Genomic DNA, 19,482 nt, shown 5'->3' with positions numbered 1-19,482 from the left:
GGTTTGCTACTTTATTGGGAGGGCATTTCTCAGAGCCTCTGACAAAATGTCTAGCCTAATGTTTGTATAGACCCACAGGAGTTTGAGATAGATGAGTCCTTTTAGATAATCCCATCCTTCTCTCTGTCAATGCAAGATAGTTCTCTAAAGTACATACTCTAGTGCTTTGTCCAGTATGGATGTAAGAGTCACATGCAATGGGGTTTCCACGACTCCTCGGGAGGCTGTTTCAGGCCTGGTGCATCTCACTGTTTCTCCTGATTATTTCCGTTTTACTTTTCGCTCAGTGGCTGCCAATTATACCCTAATGCACAAAATAATTCTTCTCCATTCTTGGTGGTGTTCAAATATTTGTAGCTGGTTATCACTTTGCCCCCTTAGTCATCACTTAGCCACACTATATCTGTTCAGCTCTTTCAATCATGTCTCACACGTCAGTCATTCCAGATCCTTGATCAGTTTTGCTCTTTGCTGAACTCCTTCCAGTTTGTCAATATATTTCTGGCAATGCGGTGCCCACAATGGAATGCAATATTCCAAGTGTAGTGTCACCAGAGCTGTAATGACTAGGACCATTAGCTCCCTGCTCCATAAGGCGATATTTAGCAGACTCTAAGCTACTTTCTTTAGAAGGTCACTATGTTGGCAGGAAGATAATTTTTCATTTTAGAATTACAGTCACTAGGGACAAGACTGTGTCCAGCCACTTCATAGATGTGCAAAGGAGAAAGAGGGCACCTGTGGGGAAGAGTACAGTGGCAGTCCTTGCACTCACAGTACTGTTATCAACCCTATCTTCTCCAATGGAGGCAGGAAGGGGCAGGCCCATAGCCCCAATCCTCCTACCCTTCTGCAGCACTCAGAAGAGCTGCCTGTTCAGCATAGAGGGAGCATATTTTGTATGCTGTCCAAGGGAGGCACAACAGCTGCACTCCACATTTGATATTCACAGATCCTGATGGGGCTGGGCCCCTCACCACTGTTCTTCACTTGAAGCTGGAGTTATAAGAACAGGTTGATCCTCTCTAGTCCAGCACCCTCGGGACCTGACCAGGGCCAAACCAGAGAATTTGCCAAACCACAGGAGGCACTATTGTAGGGAGTGGGTTTCTTTTTATTTTATCTCGCTGAGGCGAATAAACTGAACAATGCTTGCTGCTTAGCCAAGGCTTACCAGCTCTCTTCATAACAAAGTGTTAATGTTGTTACACAATTTTACAGTATTGGCACAAGGAAATAAGTAGATACAGCATAAAAAACATAAAATAAAGTCATTGCAGACCGTGGATGTTGCCGGACCAGAGAGAGCTAAACTAGAGAAGTTCACCCTGTGCCACTCCAGAGCTAGATTTTATACTATTACTACTAGTAGTAGTAGTAACTCCTAGCTCTTACATAGTGCTTTTCATCCATAGATCTCAAAGTTACAGATGAGTACCACTGTCCTCATTTTACAGATTGGGATATGTATTCCAAGTAATTGCATAAATATATTTTTGCTGGGATTTCATCTAACGGTATTGGCTTGTTAAAAATAGTGCCCATCTACACATTGTTTAAAGTAAGGTTGTTACAACTCAGTATGGTCATCTCCATGTGGATGGGATCAAAGTGTGTTACAAGTAGGTTAAAAACAACATGCTTGATGCTAATTATTTACTACAAAGGTCAGTCCCTGGCTTTTAAGTCAGTAGGTGGAGTGCATAAAAACAGGTAACATATTTCCCCACCTGTGTTAGAATATCTTGTAGACACAGACTGAAGCAAGCTTCTTCTAGTTCTGTATCTGTTTGACTAAATGAATATGCAATTAGTATTGTGTCACTATTCCTTTGCCACAACACACATTAAAATGTGACCACCTCTGCCTGACATTTAGTACATCTACTAGGGTTTTACAGATTATATTAAAAAAGTGAAGTGGGGTCAAATACAACAGCTGTGCATGTGTAAAAGTGTTATCTCTTGGAATCTGGATCACAATTGCTATCACCTTGTCTTCTCTTTGCTCTTGTCAAAATCTTGTCCTGACATTGAAAGAGCTTCTCTATTAGATGAGAGCTGCACTTTTTGCAGCACTTCAAATAACATTATTGCAAATCCTTTTTCTCTAGTTCTCATCAGTATATTTATTTTGAATGGGTCCTCTTTTGTATGCAAATATGGTATTATAAAGTCTTTCACATGATTGCAATGAAGCCATTGTTTTCCCAATATCCCTTCTTGCTGTAGTGAATTTAGATATCTCAGTTTGGAGCCCTTAAGAAAAGTATAGCAGCTTAATTCAAAATATATTATGATCAGTAAAAGCAGTATTGACTACAATACAGGAGATTTAGTGTTTCTCATCAAAATTAAAACTGAAAAGATTTAACAAAATATATGTGTTTTTTAAAAGTTCCAAAACATACCTTCAATTCCTCCTGGAGCTTTTTGCCTGCAGATTAAGAAGAGATCCCTGCATCAGTTTGCATATGGTTAACATCTGGAAAGTTATCTCCAAAACACAGAGATTAAAAATGAATTGGGTTTTTTAATGAAAGTTTAGGTTCTGCAGAAGCTGATAGCTGTCACTTGGGAAGGTTTCCCAGTCTCCTTGGTTGAGCAGAATTTTCAGTTCATGTTGTTTACATTTCTCTTTTCTTAGATATCGTAGAAATATCCAGTCCATTGAAGGTTTGCAAGATACTGTCTGTATTTCTCTCTTTTAAAATAGTTTCCTTTGCCATGAATCAGAGGAAGTGCATCAGAATGTGGTGAGGCCAGCTGTCCAGTCCAGTTGCAGACCTTGAGTTCTATTTACTCACTCCATGTCAGTGTTCACACCTTCCAGTGGGTCTAGCATTTCTGGAAGCACTTCAGCCATGAATTTTACCTTATTGCCCAATTTCACATACTTGGGCATCTCCACAATGCAGATATTCTGTGTGCCCAGCTTACTAAATTGCTGATCAAGGCCCTGATTGAGGACAGTATTTGCTTAAGTTCATCCCTAGTTAACACAGCCCTTAAGCACATGCTTAAAGCTTAAAGTGTTTAAACTTCCTTAACACGTGTCCTGCAATGTCACTTGCTTAAGTGGACCTTAACTGCATTCCTACATGCTGTCCTGAATAGGGGTGCTTCCCTGAATCAGGTTCCAACACATGTAAGTCTTTCATTTTACATTCTAGGACTGTTACTTTATGTTGGTGAGAGATGGAGGGGTTTGAAGTAATTTACTCTTGCTGGAAGCATACCCACTTTTCCATTTCACTCACCCCCTTTGTCCTATCTTCTACACTTCTCTTCTTACAGACCTAAATTCTTTTTATAAATGTCACCAACATCAGATATGACCTCCAGGAAAACTTCTGTCAGGGAGTAACATGTGCTGTTACTTCCCATCAGCAGGAGACTAGCTAACTGGGTCCATGCATGTCACAGAATGACCCTTTGTCCATGTTCTTCAGGAAACCTGCAGTACTTCCTTTTGTTCTTAATGTGTTTCTCAGATAGTTTGCTCTTTCCACTACTTCTCTGACTTGGAATGTTCATGGATGGTTTATTTAACAGCTCTTCCTGGGCTGTTAAACATTCCAGAAGCTGCAACACTGTTAAGCTGAGGCGATACACAGGGCTTTATTTATTTAGCAGTTTTATACTCTTTTTGTTACCTTTATATCAAAGATGAAAATTAAAATTAGGCTACAACTATGTCACAATTTATTCATCTATCCTATTAGTAGTTTCTTTATTATTTATGTCTCTGTACATTTGCCTGGCATGCTATAAAGGGTAAAAAAAAGGATACAAAGCTAAAGGAAAGTTGAGTGAAACTGTTTGTTAATAGGTAAGTGAAACTGAAGGTATTCCTTAGGAAAGTTAATAATTTCAGACTTCTTAAAAAAATCAATTGAATGAATAGAATGCTGGCCACTATAAAATGTAGTAAGGTTGTGAGCTGTCAGTCTGAATCTCTGTGTCCTTGATTGCCCTGAATGAAATAACTTAATGTACACACTACTCCAACCAGCGATGCCTTGGGAATCTCAGGGCTACCACAGAGAGTGCTTGTAAATAACAGCTCCAAAGGCTGACATTTATAACAAACAAGAATTGGTAGGCACTCTGCAGCCAGGCAAATAGTTCAGTATGGTCTGATCACAACATTTAGGGTCAGCTTTCTTCCCAGATGAGGAAAGGGGCAGCTATTCACCTTGCCACATGAACTCTGCTAAATATAGCCTCACAAAAACATGATCAGGCTGCTAACAAACCATCATAACTTTTCCCCCAATCCACTGCCTTCCTCTCTTTGACAGGTTCCCCTCTCACAATTTCTGATCCAAAATTGCCTACATTTTAAATTCAGCAGTATTTCAATGTAATTTTTAAATGCATCTTGACTTTGCAAATCAGACTGTAAAGATATTTAGTTTCAACAAAAATAATCCTCTTTAAAATTTGGGCTGTATTTGAATCCATTTTTGCCCTATATTTATCTTTGTAACAAAATCACTCCAGGGTTAAGGATATGGTATTTGGTATGCCACTTTTATTTTGTTCTTTCCTCCTATTCCCTTTTAAAAAATGAAGTAAACCTTCCTTGGCATTTTGCTGTCTAACACTACAACTGTAGCCAATTAAATTAAGTTTCCTGAGTACCTACAAGGTCCCAGGTAGATGCTGTTTCACAAAACACATTGGTTTAAATGAGACTGAGTCAGATAGATGTCAAGAACTTACCAAATTTGCAAGAAAAACAAGTGTCTTGATAAATGTTATATTGGCTCATATGCAAGGTTTAGTTTGCTTGCAATATTTTCCCTATTGCATTCATAAAGCTGGGATGAAATGCACAGAGTAAATACATCGTTCCATATGTCTGCCATAAAATCCCAGTGGAAGGAAAATGCTTACGTGAGTTCTGCTAAAGGTTTTAGAAGTCCTGAATTATTAAGAGCTTGACTGGTAATTAAAACATACAGTACATAGTCTGCTATAAACATGTGAAAAATATTACAGAAGCTACTTGAATCCATCTACGCATGCATAAGAAACAAATTACTCCAAATATCCTCAATATTATTAGATGTGAACACCTATGTTTTTGTAATTGGGTCTGAGCTTCTCATGCACATAATAGTTATGTAGCACAGGGATGGGCATATTGTAAGTATCAAGAAGTGCTAATCTAAACAGAAATTATAATGAAGTCAGAGATGTCAATGACAATTAGCTGTGTCATGAATATTCATTTCATATTCACTCTGTACAATGAATATTAGTATATGATTGAATAGTGCTGCAAGAAATGGAGAGATAACTAACAGTCAAGTGGTAATTAATGCGATCTTTCCTGAGTAGTACAGCACTTGTCAAGCGGCATGTGGGCAAGAGCAGTGACTGGAAAGTTAACATTCAAAATACAACTAGTCATACTGTGTTTGGCAGCAGGCCTCTATTACAAAAGTCTGCAGGAATGCTATTTTTAAAAAAGGAGAAACAAATCAAAGCTTCATACAAGTGTTTTTTACCATGTGCAGTAATAATTCTAGAAAAGCTCACTTCACAGGTTCAGGCTACATTACAGCCACCATGATGTACCACATGTAATTCAAGCAAGCAAAGGTCTGCTGTTACTCCAAGAACAGTCTCAGGGATTCCAGAGTAGCCCTTGTATTGCTTACTTCCCAAGGTGTTGACCTATTAATGTGTTCCTGCAAGGTGAAAGGAGGGGCTCGCCCGAATAGAATTGTCAGGGTTTACCAAGGATCTCCCTGTGCCCTTCAGGAAAGTCTCCAGAACAGAATAGGTCTGTTCCCCTGGGAGGAAACAGATACAGCCTTCTGCTCAAAGGACTGACACCCAGGCAGTACTTTCCCAAAACAAAATGTTTTCTTTATTTAGTGTAACCAATCTTTCCTAATACAATTAATCTAAACCTAAATTAAAACATAAATCCCTTATCACAGGTATACAAGTTAAAGTGATTATGTTCTACACATGGTGATCAGTCATATGCAGGACACTGACAGCAATCTTAATAAACTCTAAACTTTATGCATAGTAACATAAACCTACACATCACTGCTTCTGCTGTTACCCTATGGTTGTTTCTGGTACTTCTTCTGATTCCTTTGTTCTGTTAGGTTTCTTCTGATCTTCTTCTAGTTCTCCTTCTTCTTCTCCTGCTCCTGACTTTTGCTTGCTTGCTCTCTGTCTTTTATTCAATTTTTGGCCTGTTCTGATTGGCTTGGTTAGTATACCTATCCTCCAATGACCTTCACACCCTCTCTTTTTGGTCCATACTTATAGATTTATCATTTATGATTAGTCTAACTGTCAATCAAAACTGTTACACAACAAGTCTTAGTATTATGAAATGCTTACTATGACGATCTGGGGACCCTCAGCTACTATTGGACTCAGTATGCCTGACTGACCCTTCCTTTCAGTTTTGGAGTGACCTTTACCTAACCTCAGTCCATACTCTGCCTACCAACACACTAGCCATAGCCTAACCTGCTTAAACTACTAATTCACTGCCCTGGGCTGTGTGCCAACATTGTATGCATACTTAAATTATCAAACTTTTAAACTATAAACAATCACCTTATTTCTTTAGTATATTCTTATTTGTTAATGTATGCACCTTAATGTTATGGTCTATCGTGGACACCCCATTTCTTAACAATTTAGTTAATTTTATTTCAGTTCTTTCTCTATTTTCAGCAATGTTTTCAGTGCTGTGCTTAAAAATCAAAATAGAGCAGCTCAAAATCCTTTTGTATCACTACCATGAACCAAACAGTGGGGGAGAGAGAAATATGTTCACATGAAATAACTCCCCCAACACACAGATGTTTCTATGTGTCTATGATTTCCAACAAACTTTGGACAAATGTACTGTTTCAGGAAAAGCATGCATATTCAGGATAGCACTTACGCACATGCTTATGTCCCATTGAAGTCAATGGAACTGAAGCAAATGGCAGCTGGTTTAAAACAAACAAAAGAAGTACTTCTTCACACAGTGCACAGTCAAACTGTGGAACTCATTGCTAGATGATGTTGTGAAGGCCAAAAGTATAACTGGGTTCAAAAAAGAATTAGATAAGTTCAGGGAGAATAGGTCCATCAATGACTATCAGCCAAGATGATCAGGGATGCAATCCCATGCTCTGGTTTTTTCTAAGCCTAATTGCCAAATGTTGGGACGGGACAATAGGAAACGGATTACTTGATAATTTTGATGAACTTGATGATTGCCCTGTACTATTCATTCCCTGTGAAGCATCTGGCATTGGCCATTCTCAGATGACACAATACTGGGCTAGATGGAGCATTGGTCTGACCCATTGTGGCCATTCTTATGTTCTTATGTTTCCTGATTCAGGCCCTACACTGGAGAGGCATCCATGACCATGAAGGTACACAGCACTCCTTGCAAGTTGTATGCTTTATTTAAGTGACTTTATTCTATTTTGGAGGCCCCCTATGATTGATAGTATTCCCCAGCAACTTTATAAGTGCCCTCCCAAAAGTTTAACCCTCAGTCATTGTTAACATCTTGTCAAACATGCATCAGTAGACATTAATATTAATAAGCACGTGCTAAGTATATAATTCACTGCTGAAACCCACAGAACCCTACCACAGTACAATAACATGGTCTTTCCTGGGTGTGAGTGCGTACTTACCATGATTTTAAAAGAAGCACCACAGAGTTAACCTTGAAGTCTTCTACAGAAGGAGCTTCATATGGAAATCTTCTATTCAGATTACAAAACAAAACAGAAAAATATGGAGAAATCTGGAAGTTATTTCTAGAGGCAGTACATTTTTAATAAATAATATATGAAAACAGATGAGGCAAATGTATTCCGACTAGCTCTCCCATCCCTCACTAATACATGTCTAATACCCCTCTTCACGGGTACTGATTCAACCAGTATGTGAAGGAATTAAAATAACATTAACTTTAATATATGTGGTTGAATGGAAAGAGAATACTATAATGTAATTATGTTTTGATTGTAATAAAACAATTCTTTCTACTAAAGAAACTTCTGTAATTATGAGTCAAATCTTCATTAAGTCTATATTAATTAAAACCAAGTTTATTCTTTATAATTTGCTCTTACTCTGTTCTGGAAATATATGTTTAAAATTATAATCAATCAATGAAAAAAAAAGTCCTGGTGTATCGTGAGTCTGTGTGTTAGGTCGGGGCTCACCAGACAATGGTCTCATTGACAGTACAGTGTTAATATGTATCTGGTTTGGGGCCAATCAGAAAAGTTTTAGAATTTGGCCCTTTATTTTGTCACCTTCTCTTTGTACAACATTACAAGATTAATATTGTATGAGAACACAGGAGGAGTGCTAGGAGAGAATGGAAAGGGGTAGGGATAAGTAATATTAAAGCACATCTCTCATGGACTCTTGAAGGGAGCCCCTACACTTCTTCCTTTCCCCCTGTCTGTTGTTTCCTCTTATTGTACTTATCTCACAATCAGTATAGATAAAGGTGTGGGCTTTTAAAAACTTTTTTTTACCAGTAAGTGTACTATTAATTTCATTCTTGCTGAGGGAAAAGGTGAAAGGAAAGTAATTGCACCCACTCGGATTTAGACTGAACACTCTGGGACAGGGAGTCTATCTTCATTTGTTAGGAAACATGCCATGACTGTATCATGATATAAGAAGCTATAAGAGAGAAACCAGCTTGAGTTCATTTTAGAAGGCATTTCGAAAATTAATTATCACACAGGAAACCAGGGCTAAGGAAATTTGATCAAAATTTGTCATTGATCTGATGATTTATTGGGGGGGGGCCCTATTCTGGTTTTCACAGCCAGAATCTGTATTTGGGGGGCTTGTGGACAACAGCACCAGCAGACATTATTACTGACCTAGAATGTATCTGGGAGCACTGAGATAACACAGGCCTGAGCAGCAGCTGCAACCCTCTTTGAAAGGGCGAAATTTCCAGTCCCCAGGGCCAGCCTTGCTCTGCTGACTAATATAGAAGGTCAGGGTATAGCTCCTTTTTGGTGCTGAGTGTTGCTGTAAATACTAAACATTCAAATCCATGCACACTCAGAGTTCAAGTGAACCAAGATTGCATCTTCTTCTTGATCAGGTGCTCAAGGAGAGGGGGAAAGAGCATTTTGAACCCTTTTCTTCAACCTCTTGCAAGCCCATGCAAGGATAGCCTCAATCTAGCTCTTGATTTATCATCTGTCCTTCAAGTATGAAGGACCAATACTAAGTACGTATATCAAATGTAGCCATGTGTACAGCAGCAATTGAGAAATAACTGGAAAACAGACATGTTTTAAGCTTAACCTTAAAATTCTGAGAGAATCACTTGAGTAGCTATCGGTTAGGAGGACATTCAACCCTTGGAGACAAGTGGAAAAAAATGTTCTGTACATGGAGATTGCATGTGATACAGATGGTAGAAGAAGCAAACAGTCTGACCTGGAGTGCAAAGCCTGAATAGGAACATAATCCTGCTTCAAAATGCTTACAATACAACCCTATGAAGCCATGTAATGTACAAAGAATGTGTGGAGATGAGTAATTTGCATTAGAGCCCAGAAGTGCTGCATGTAAAAAATGAGCACAAAGAAATGTTTGATTGCCAGATACCTGTCTTGCTCTGCCCACCCATAAATGATAGGCAAACCATTGCTTTTAGATAATATTGAAATAATAGTTATAGGTATGACTTGGAACCTTCAATGGGTTCACAGTTGTAGGAGAGGACTTAGAGTCTTTTCTGAACTTGTGTGGCCCCATCAACAGCAAATTGCAGTCCCTATACTCTTTGGAGCTTAGGGACATCTCCGTTCTTATTCCACTGTGGCACCTGACACCCCAAAGGGGATGGGTATGAGTTGTGGCCAGTAATCTGCTCCCCAGACACTGGTCAGAATCACTAGTATCACAGCAGCTCTCAGAAAGGCAGTCCACCCAGTCTGCATGATGAAAAACAACCAGTAAAACAGCAAGGGCTGATGTAGTGAAACAGCATCTCAGTTATTGCATGTCCAGCCATGGCCACTGCTAAAGTTCACCATCTGACAATAGGTAACAAAGAACATGCCAATGGATAGACCTGTTAGGTGCCTCATCTGCAGGGGCACAGAGATAGTTGGCCAAACAAAGAAGCATTAGGGTACCGTGTGCAATAATGCATGGCCACAAACTCAGTAGGTTGCCGTGGAACAGTGTAATAAGAAAAAGATAGTTGCATGATCAAAATCTCAGTGCAGTGTTGTCTGGGTTTCCTCCCCACTCTGAACCGTGGGGTACAGGTGTGGGGACCTGCATGAAAGACCCCTTAAGCTTATTTCTACCAGCTTAGGTTAAAACTTCCCCAAGGCACAAATCCTTTCCTTGTTCTTGGACGGTATTGCTGCCACCACCAAGTGATTTAGACAGAAAATCAGGAAAAAGGGTCACGTGGAGTCTCTGTTTCCCCAAAATATTACCCCAAGCCCCTTCACCACCTTTCCTGGGGAGGCTTGAGAATCATCTAATAACCAATTGGTTACAATGTGAGCACACACCAAACTCCTTGGTTTTTAGGACATTGGAAATCAATCAGGTTCTTAAAAGAAGAATGTTATTTTTAAAAAAAGTAAAAGAATCACACCTGCAAAATCAGGATGGAAGGTAACTTTAGAGAGTAAATAAAAAGATTTAAAACACAGAGGATTTCTCTCTGATTCTGCTTTCTAGTTACAAAACAGAAATTAAATTACCTCTTAGCATAGGGAAAATTCACAAGCTAAAACAAAAGATAATCTAGCACATTTCCTGGCCTTACTTACAATTTTTGTAATCTTAGATTCTCATTTCAGGTAAGTTTTCAGGAGATGTTTTTCCAGAGAAGGAACAAACAAAGAGAGCACAAACAAAACCTCTCCCCTCCCCCCACAGGTTTGAAAGTATCTTCTTCCCCCATTGGTCCTTCTGGTCAGTTGCCAACTAGGTTAATTGAATGGATTAACCCCTTACAGGTAAGGCAATTCAGTACAGCTGCCCTGTGTATATTTATGACAACTGTACATACACCTCTGTCCCCAACAGCCAGCATCAGCAAATTGGCAAGCCAAAAGTTGGCAAGAAAATCATAAATGGCCATTGTGGAAATCTAGTAATCACACGCCCTGAATCAGAGACAGCTCCAATATTGCCTATTGTTTTGTGCCACCATCATTGCCAAAGCATGACGTAAGATTTCAGAAATGTCTACACTCTTTTCTTAACTGCCACATTTACAGGCATTCCCTACCTTTCCTTTGAAGAACTGCAATTCCAGTCATCTTTGTCAGCCTGTCTTGGATTGACTGCCCTTGTCGTAAATCTTGCTAGCTAGTCACAGCCACTATTTTGAACGACAGCTACTACCCAGTGCTGTTTACATTTGCAACAATGCAAGTACTCTCTTCCACTTTACTTGCTTCGTGATGCCAGTTCGGCACTCTGCTTTTTTTGCACTTTTATATGGGATTATTCATTTTTCCTTGCTACTTTGGGAGTACAAGACTACTTCAGAATAATGTTAGTCCAGTCAGCCATGCGTGTGTGGGAGAGGATTGCTCTGCAAAGTTCCAAAAGAAACTCAGAATCTGATGTAAAGAAAATGTATGGTTAGAAACTTCCAGTTCATTTAACTCCCTTTTCTGTGTATGATTTGCCAGGATTTTATGCAAACTTTGGGGGAACTATTAACAAATAAGGATGTGTTAAACAACTTGTATTCTTCTAGTTGGAAAGATATCTTGAAATCCACAAGGGAAAAGAGCAATGCAGAATGAGGGCTATCATCAGCAATGGAAGCGATTAGAAAGTAAAGGTTTGTTTCAGAGAATGGTGATGGTTAACATATACTGTGTCAGGCTATCTTACAAGCAGAAAAAAAATAACTCCAATGTAGTATGAGAGTCAGGCATATTTATGATTATAAGTTTTTACAGTTTTTCCCACACCTTACACAGTTCGCTGAAATAATGGTCAAAGAAAATAAAATATCAAAAATTAAGGCTTGCTAAGAAAAGATGTAGGGTTTGTGGCATTTTAACCATGGATAAGTCTGTTTCAGTTCTGAGCAGAACACTCTTAGCACAGCTGGAGATAATTCTGAAAGTGCAAGTGAGTCTTTGTCAGTTGTCCTTTTTCAATATAGTGTCACATCCCCAAAGGGCCTCAGCAAACTGCAACACCTCAGCTTTCTAACTAAAGGTCTTGAGCATGAAAGTAAAGGAGCCCATGCTCTCCTCTGCTTCCATGGTCAAGAAAGAGGGAGGTGCAGAAAGAGGAGAGCCAGCTCTGTTTTATGCTACTGAGTTGTAGCTGTAAGCTCTAGCTTTGTAGGTGGGTAGAGAGTGAAGCAAGAGATACTACCCCCCCTCCACTGAGCACAGTGGCATAATTTATTCAAGAGATAGTAGTTTTCCTTTCATATTATGGAATACCCCTGTATGAGACTATGAGGTTCAAAAGAGAGGTAGCCCTTAGAATAATAGAATATCATAGAATCATAGAATATCAGGGTTGGGAGGGACCTCAGGAGGTCATCTAGTCCAACCCCCTGCTCAAAAGCAGGATCTCCAACTAAATCATCCCAGCCAGGGCTTTGTCAAGCCTGACCTTAAAAACCTCTAAGGAAGGAGATTCTACCACCTCCCTAGGTAACCCAATCCAGTGCTTCACCACCCTCCTAGTAAAAAAGTTTTTCCTAATATCCAACCTAAACCTCTCCCACTGCAACTTGAGACCATTACTCCTTGTTCTGTCATCAGCTACCACTGGGAACAGTCTAGAACCATCCTTTTTGGAACCCCCTTTCAGGTAGTTGAAAGCAGCTATCAAATTCCCCCTCAGTTTTCTCTTCTGCAGACTAAAATAATCCCAGTTCCCTCAGCTTCTCCTCATAAGTCATGTTCTCCAGCCCCCAATCATTTTTGTTGCCCTCCACTGGACTCTTTCCAATTTTTCCACATCCTTCTTGTAGTGTGGGGCCCCAAACTGGACACAGGATTCCAGATGAGGCCTCACCAATGCCGAATAGAGGGAAATGATCACATCCCTTGATCTGCTGGCAAAGCTCCTACTTATATAGCCCAAAATGCCCTTAGCCTTCTTGGCAACAAGGGCACACTGCTGACTCATATCCAGCTTCTCATTCACTGTAACGCCTAGGTCCTTTTCTGCAGAACTGCTGCCTAGCCACTCAGTCCCTAGTCTGTAGCAGTGCATGGGATTCTGCCATCCTAAGTACAGGACTCTGCACTTGTCCTTGTTGAACCTCATCAGATTTCTTTTGGCCCAATCCTCTAATTTGTCTAGGTCCCTCTGTATCGTATCCCTACCCTCCAGCATATCTACCACTCCTCCCAGTTTAGTGTCATCCCTTGTTCATAGAAGGGCTGACATCACATGCTGAAGGAATCACACTATAAAGGAAAAGAATGATTCCAGCTTGGGGAGTCCCATCTTCCTATTCCTCCCGTAGCATTTGTGATTACATCTAAAATAAAAAAATTAATTAAATTTATAAAAAATAACAAAAGATTAGTACAGAGATCCAGATAGGGCCATTCCGTAATAATGTTTTAAAAAGCTACAAGAAGCACTGGAAGAAGTTTCACAGATAACTGCAATGGACACTTTTCCCAGCACCTGCCCAGGAGGCAGCAGCTCCTGAGGCAGAATAAGCTCACAGAGGAAATGGAAATTGCTTCTCTTGACAGAAATGGGGATCTTTGAAACAAGACACTACCCAGCCTTGATGCTTGGAACAAATAGACCTAGTACCCTTGCTTGTTGAAAAGAAGCAAGCATTTTTTCTGTTTGAATGACTTTATTCTGTTAGGTTCTTGCATTTGAGACCCTCCAACAGCGTGGGGATGGTTGTTCTACATCAAATAGGGAAAATTGGGACTATAACAGGGTTCAAAAAAGAACTAAATAAGTTAATGGAAGATAGGTCCTTCAATGGCTATTAGCCAGGATGGGCAGGGATGGTATCCCTAGCCTCTGTTTGCCAGAAGCTGGGAGTGGGCAACAGGGAATGGATCACTTGATGATTACCTGTTCTGTTCATTCCCTCTGGGGCACCTGGCATTGGCCATTGTCGGAAGACAGGATACTGGGCTAGAGGGACTTTTGGTCGGACCCAGTATGGCCGTTCTTATGTTCTGATGGTATTCTTAACTGTCTTAAAAGTGATATATAATTATACAATTTATTAGATACAGATCTATGTGGCCTAAGGGAGGGTATCCCTCAATCAACAAGTCTGCCAGTGGTGGCACAAAAAGTGTAAAATGTATGTACAGATATTAAGTAAATTTGAAATGATAAAAACTGGATACATAACATAAACTCTATAATTGTATGCTTTTGACATTGCCATATTGTAACCTGAGATCCCCAAATAGGGGTTAAATGTAGAATGTATGATGTGGAGGAGGAATGCAACAGTGTGATCCTTTAAGGCTACTATATTATTGTAAATTGAGAATGCCTGGTTTTTGATTTAGTGAAATTCAGCAAAATAATAGTTTAATGAATGAAATAATGCACGGAATTAGTGTGTAGAGAAGAATTAGCATGTAGTGTGTTTTAGACTCCCTGCTAATAAAACAATATTAAATCTTCTTCTGTGAATATGCTTGGGAATGCCTTAACAAAAAGTAATACAAAGCACATTAAAATATTTATTAGGTATAGCAAACTACAAGTACCCATGTACCATGTTAAACATATCATTGAATTAAAATGCCATAAGTGTCCACTGTAAACACCAGCACCCAAAGGTGCTTACTGCTGTATCTACGTTGCATGTGTCTTTCAGTCTTTTTGGCAGCTCGTTCTGTTCAAGAGGTGATTTGGAAAGAGATTGTTTTGGGAAGAGGACGATGACCAATTGTTCCAGTGATGATTTAGAAATGAAAACAACAATAACTCTGCAGAAATATGACAACAAATATGATGATTGGTTTTGTGTCAGTCAATTTAAAACCACATGAAGTGTGTTCTGAACTTCTGGCTGCTGAAAGCACAGAGACTTCAAAGTTGCCATGCTCTGAAGCTAGACATCTGGCATGGAAAGGAAAACTCCAGGATTTTGAAGCCTTGATAGATCAACAAGATTTGAATGATCAGACTGAAACTGTAGCATCCACATGACCGCCTTTAAGGTATTTTGTTGAAGTCTTTACAAATCACACAAGTGGAAGGTGTGTACCACTGCAGAAATTCATATCCTTCCCTGTGCTAGAGAGGCTTTCAAAAGTTATAATGTCTGAGGCAACTCTCCAACTGAAATCAATGTCATTGTCAGATAACACTGTTTTGTGTCATATTGGTAGAATATAGCTGAGAATGGCAGAGAGTAATTGCCTGCAAAATTTAGAAAACCTGACTAATTAGCAATTCAACTCAATGAATCAACTGGGTGTGTTGTGAAGGTGTGTTTCCGCTGCCTCTGTTGAAGAAGACTTGTTGTTCAGTAAGGCTGTGCCAGAATGCACAATAGGACGATGGTTACTTAAGATGCAGCAAGAAGCAGTCAAAGATTATCACACTGCATCGATGTGTTGTATTGTGATTCGCATAGACAATACCAATGTGATGAGAGATGAGAACAATGGCTTGGTTACATATATTCAAACCATCATACTTAGTGCCTTATGGCATTTATGTTTAACACTCCCAATCTCTTGCTGCTAAGAAAATCCAGGGAGACCTGAACCAAGTCCTTCATAATGCAAATAAACTAATAATAATGCTAATATTTGGCTCTTTAGTAGAAAACTTCACTGAAGGCTGTATTCACAACCATTTGCATTGCTTTGTGGTGACACAAGTTCTCTTCAACAGTAATTCCTCTTTCACAGTGACTGGTAAAGTGATAACTAGACTCTTTGAATTTTCTTCAATAATCAGCAGTCTCCCCTTGCTAATGCAATCAGTCTTGGGTGGCATGCTTAGCCTGACTTTCTGACAACTTTGGGTGCCTGACCAAGCTGAATTCTTTTGTCCCAAGTGGAATATATATGTTCTGTTCGTGCCTCTGAAAAAGATTTGGGGGTCGTGGTAGATAATAAGCTGAATATGACCTCCCAGTGTGATGCTGCAGCCAAAAGAGCTACAATGATCCTGGAATGCATAAACAGGAGAATCTCGTATTGAAGAAGAGAGGTTGTTTTACATCTGTATTTGGTACTGGTGTGACTACTGCTGGAATATTGTGTCCATTGCTGGCACTCACAATTCAAAAAAGTTGTTGATAAAATGGAGAGGGGTGAGAGAAGAGCCACAAGAATGATTAAAGGATTAGAAAACATGCTTTGTAGTGATAGACTCAAATAGCTCAATCATTTAGATTAACAAAGAGAAGGTTAAATGGTGACTTAATTACAGTCTATAAGTATATATGTGGAAGAAAGACTTAACAATCAGTTCTTCAATCTAGCAGAAAACGTATAATACAATACAATGGCTGGACATTGAAGAGGGACAAATTCAGACTGGAAATAAGGCATATATTTTTAATGGTGAGAATAATTAACCATGGAAAAATTTACCACCATCATTGACAAATGTTAAATCAAGATTGGCTGTTTTTCTAAAATATATGCTCTAGGAGCTATTTTGGGGAAGTTTTATGGCCTGTGTTATACATGAGGTCTGACTAGAAGATGACGGTTGGGTTTTTTTCCATATCTTGCACGCTGACCTGGCCAAGATGGCAGACTACTGTAGCAGTTGGCGCCTCAAACCAAGTGTGACCAAGATGTTTTTGAACATCTTGCACCTCCACAATGCAAGTGCTAAGTGGGAGTTAGACATCTTCCTCAATGGCAAACAACTGAAACGTGAAGCAAAACCATCGTGCCACACTGGACTGCTCTTTGATTTACTGTGACCATCTAAAACACATGGCTACCAAACTCAGGACCAGGAATAAGTAATCAGCATATTAGCTGGTTCGATATGGGGCGCAGGTGCACAGACACGTCACACATCGGCTCTGGCATTGCGCTATTCCTCAGCAGAATATCTGTGTGGTGTCGTTCGCCTCACACTAAATTGCTCAACATCAGATTGAACGACCATCTGCATCATCACAGACACCTAGCGCCACACACTTATTCCATGACCACCAGTTCTTAGCAACATAGCTCCTCCACACATTTGTTGCAGAGAATTTACAGACAGGTGAAAAAATGACATGCCAGTTCAGGTCTCCCACGGTACACAGACATCTTCAGTCACCCCAGAGTGTGACTTATGTTGAAGCGTCCAATCTGTCAGCAGCAACCCTATGGCATGATGAGTTGTCGACTAGACATTTAGAATGCTTTCCTTGTCACTGATCCAACCATTTGACCTCCGGGATTTGACTTGCCACCTCACCTTTGGGCTCTGCTGAAAAGGTTAAGCACTGGTCAAGGAATATGTGCCCAGCCAACCTCTACACATGGGGTCTGCGCAATGACCCACTTTCTCAGTGTGATCTCCATCTGTCAGGGGAACATGTTGTCGATGAGTGTCAACTAACCAGAGTTCATAATGGCCCTAGGGCCCTTCATTCTGTTGATGAAGCTGCTGTCAGGTGGCTTGGCAAGCACTGCAAATGCTAGAAGAACTGGAAGATCTTGGCCTTGGAATTTATGAACAGCAGGGTAGAAACATCCATCAGAAAACCTGGAAATTCCTGAGTGTAGAGGAAATTTGGAGTCATTTCCTCTTGCTTCAGATTTCTTCAAGGGAACAGAGGAGTAACTCAAGAGCCATCAGGAACTCATAAATCAGAATTTGAGAGAACTTCAGACCCATCTGACGGTCTGTTTTGCTAATGATCCACATGTGACTTACTAATTGTTTCATCCAAGATGGTATTGACTCTGCAGCACTGGTTGAGCTACTGCAAGAAGAACTGAAAGGCCTGTCTTCTGATAAGACCATACATCCAACTTTGTCTAACCAGACTAACACGGCTGCTACTCTGAAACCTGTCAATAGACTTTGTTTCTGAAAGAGGGCTGCCAAACTAGAGCTTTAAAAGCCTTTAAATGTCTCTTCCTATTTTCATCCTCGTATCTCTGTGAATCAAGTTGCTTTCAGTGGCAGCATTGTATGGCTTTTGGAATGAAAAGGACTTGAGACTCTGTTCCCCCCAATTCAACCTTATCTGGGACATCATTCATCAGCAAATCAAGCCCCATCCCATCAACCAGAAATGTGGGAGTATGTTGTACCTCTTTTAAAATTAAATTTTCCTTTTTGAAACTTCATAATTAGATGTTACTTATTGGGTTGAATTGGGCTATATCTGTACAATTTACAAATTCTGATTGACATTGTGAAGTTATATTATGAAAATGCTGTATTGTTAATGCCTATATGTACATGAGTCCACTATTGCCGACTAGGCCAATAGCATGTACACCTTAGACAAATACAAAAGGAAGTACTGAAGGTTAATGATGGTACTTAAATCTCATAAAAATATTTTTAAAAGAAGTTACACCCTTAAGGGGGAAAAATAAGTTTTGCTGATTCCTCTGAAGCGAGGGGTAAGGTTGGAGCAGTAGAAAGTTACCAGAAGGAGAACGAAAAAAGGCCAGGTGACTAGGAGGGGCTTACAAAAAAAAAAAAGAAACACACAGGAACAGGGGCCAGACAGGAAAAGAAAGTGTGGGGCAAGAGAGAGAAAAGTCACAGAAAACTGGGTAAGAGACTCCATGAGGAAGAAGTCACCCAGCATGTAGTAGCTTCCGGGGACAGGAAGACCCTGCCTGCTTTTCTGAGTCCATATACTGCAAGGACTCTGGACTACCGTAGGGAATCGGAACCCATCCCAAAGAATACCTCACAGTGGTGAGGAAACAGAGACATGTATTTGGTGTTTATCATTTTGTATGATCTGAACTCTCCTGCGCCTTACGTTATTAAGTATAAAAGAGCGTAAATGCACTAGATTCTGAGCCAAGTATGTCGCTATATATTAATTGCTTCACAATTGCTGTGTGCCCCTGAGATTGTTAAGCTATAACCAGAAGCTTCACGTGTTTAGGATGGAGTTCTGGGAGTGGGATGTGTTTAAGTGCCAGTGAATCTGCCAGGTCAGTGCTGGACCAAGATGGACTAGGGAGCTGGTCAGTGGGTCCCAAAACTTGGAGGGGGGTGCTAGATAGATAGATCTGTGCCCTGAGAGTGTGTCTAGGAATGCTGAGATTGGGGCAGTGGCTGGGATTCTTGTCAGGCTCCAGAAGCTTGAAACACTGAGGGGATCCAGAACAGCAGAGGCTTGGATTCCCCTCACAGCACTCCCAGTGGGTGCTACTAGGATTTTTATTTATTTATTTGTGTTGTGGTGGCATCTAGGGACTGTAGCCCAAGAGCAACAACAACAACAATATGCTGAGACAGTAGCGCTGAATGCCCCGGCCACATTGTATGGCTTTA

At 40.1% G+C, this 19,482-nt stretch overlaps 1 protein-coding gene across 12 annotated transcripts in view; it reads left to right on the top strand.

Moving 5' to 3' along the window:
* Nucleotides 1–19,482, top strand: part of TAFA5 (TAFA chemokine like family member 5) — a 592,559-nt gene that overhangs the window by 535,735 nt on the left and 37,342 nt on the right. The gene's annotated exons all lie outside the window — the stretch shown is intronic.

Source organism: Lepidochelys kempii, chromosome 1 (genome assembly GCF_965140285.1).
Source record: "Lepidochelys kempii isolate rLepKem1 chromosome 1, rLepKem1.hap1, whole genome shotgun sequence".
NCBI lineage: Eukaryota > Metazoa > Chordata > Testudines > Cheloniidae > Lepidochelys > Lepidochelys kempii.
The sequence above is the reverse complement of the archived record's forward strand: the minus strand, read 5'-3'. Positions and strand labels throughout refer to the sequence as shown.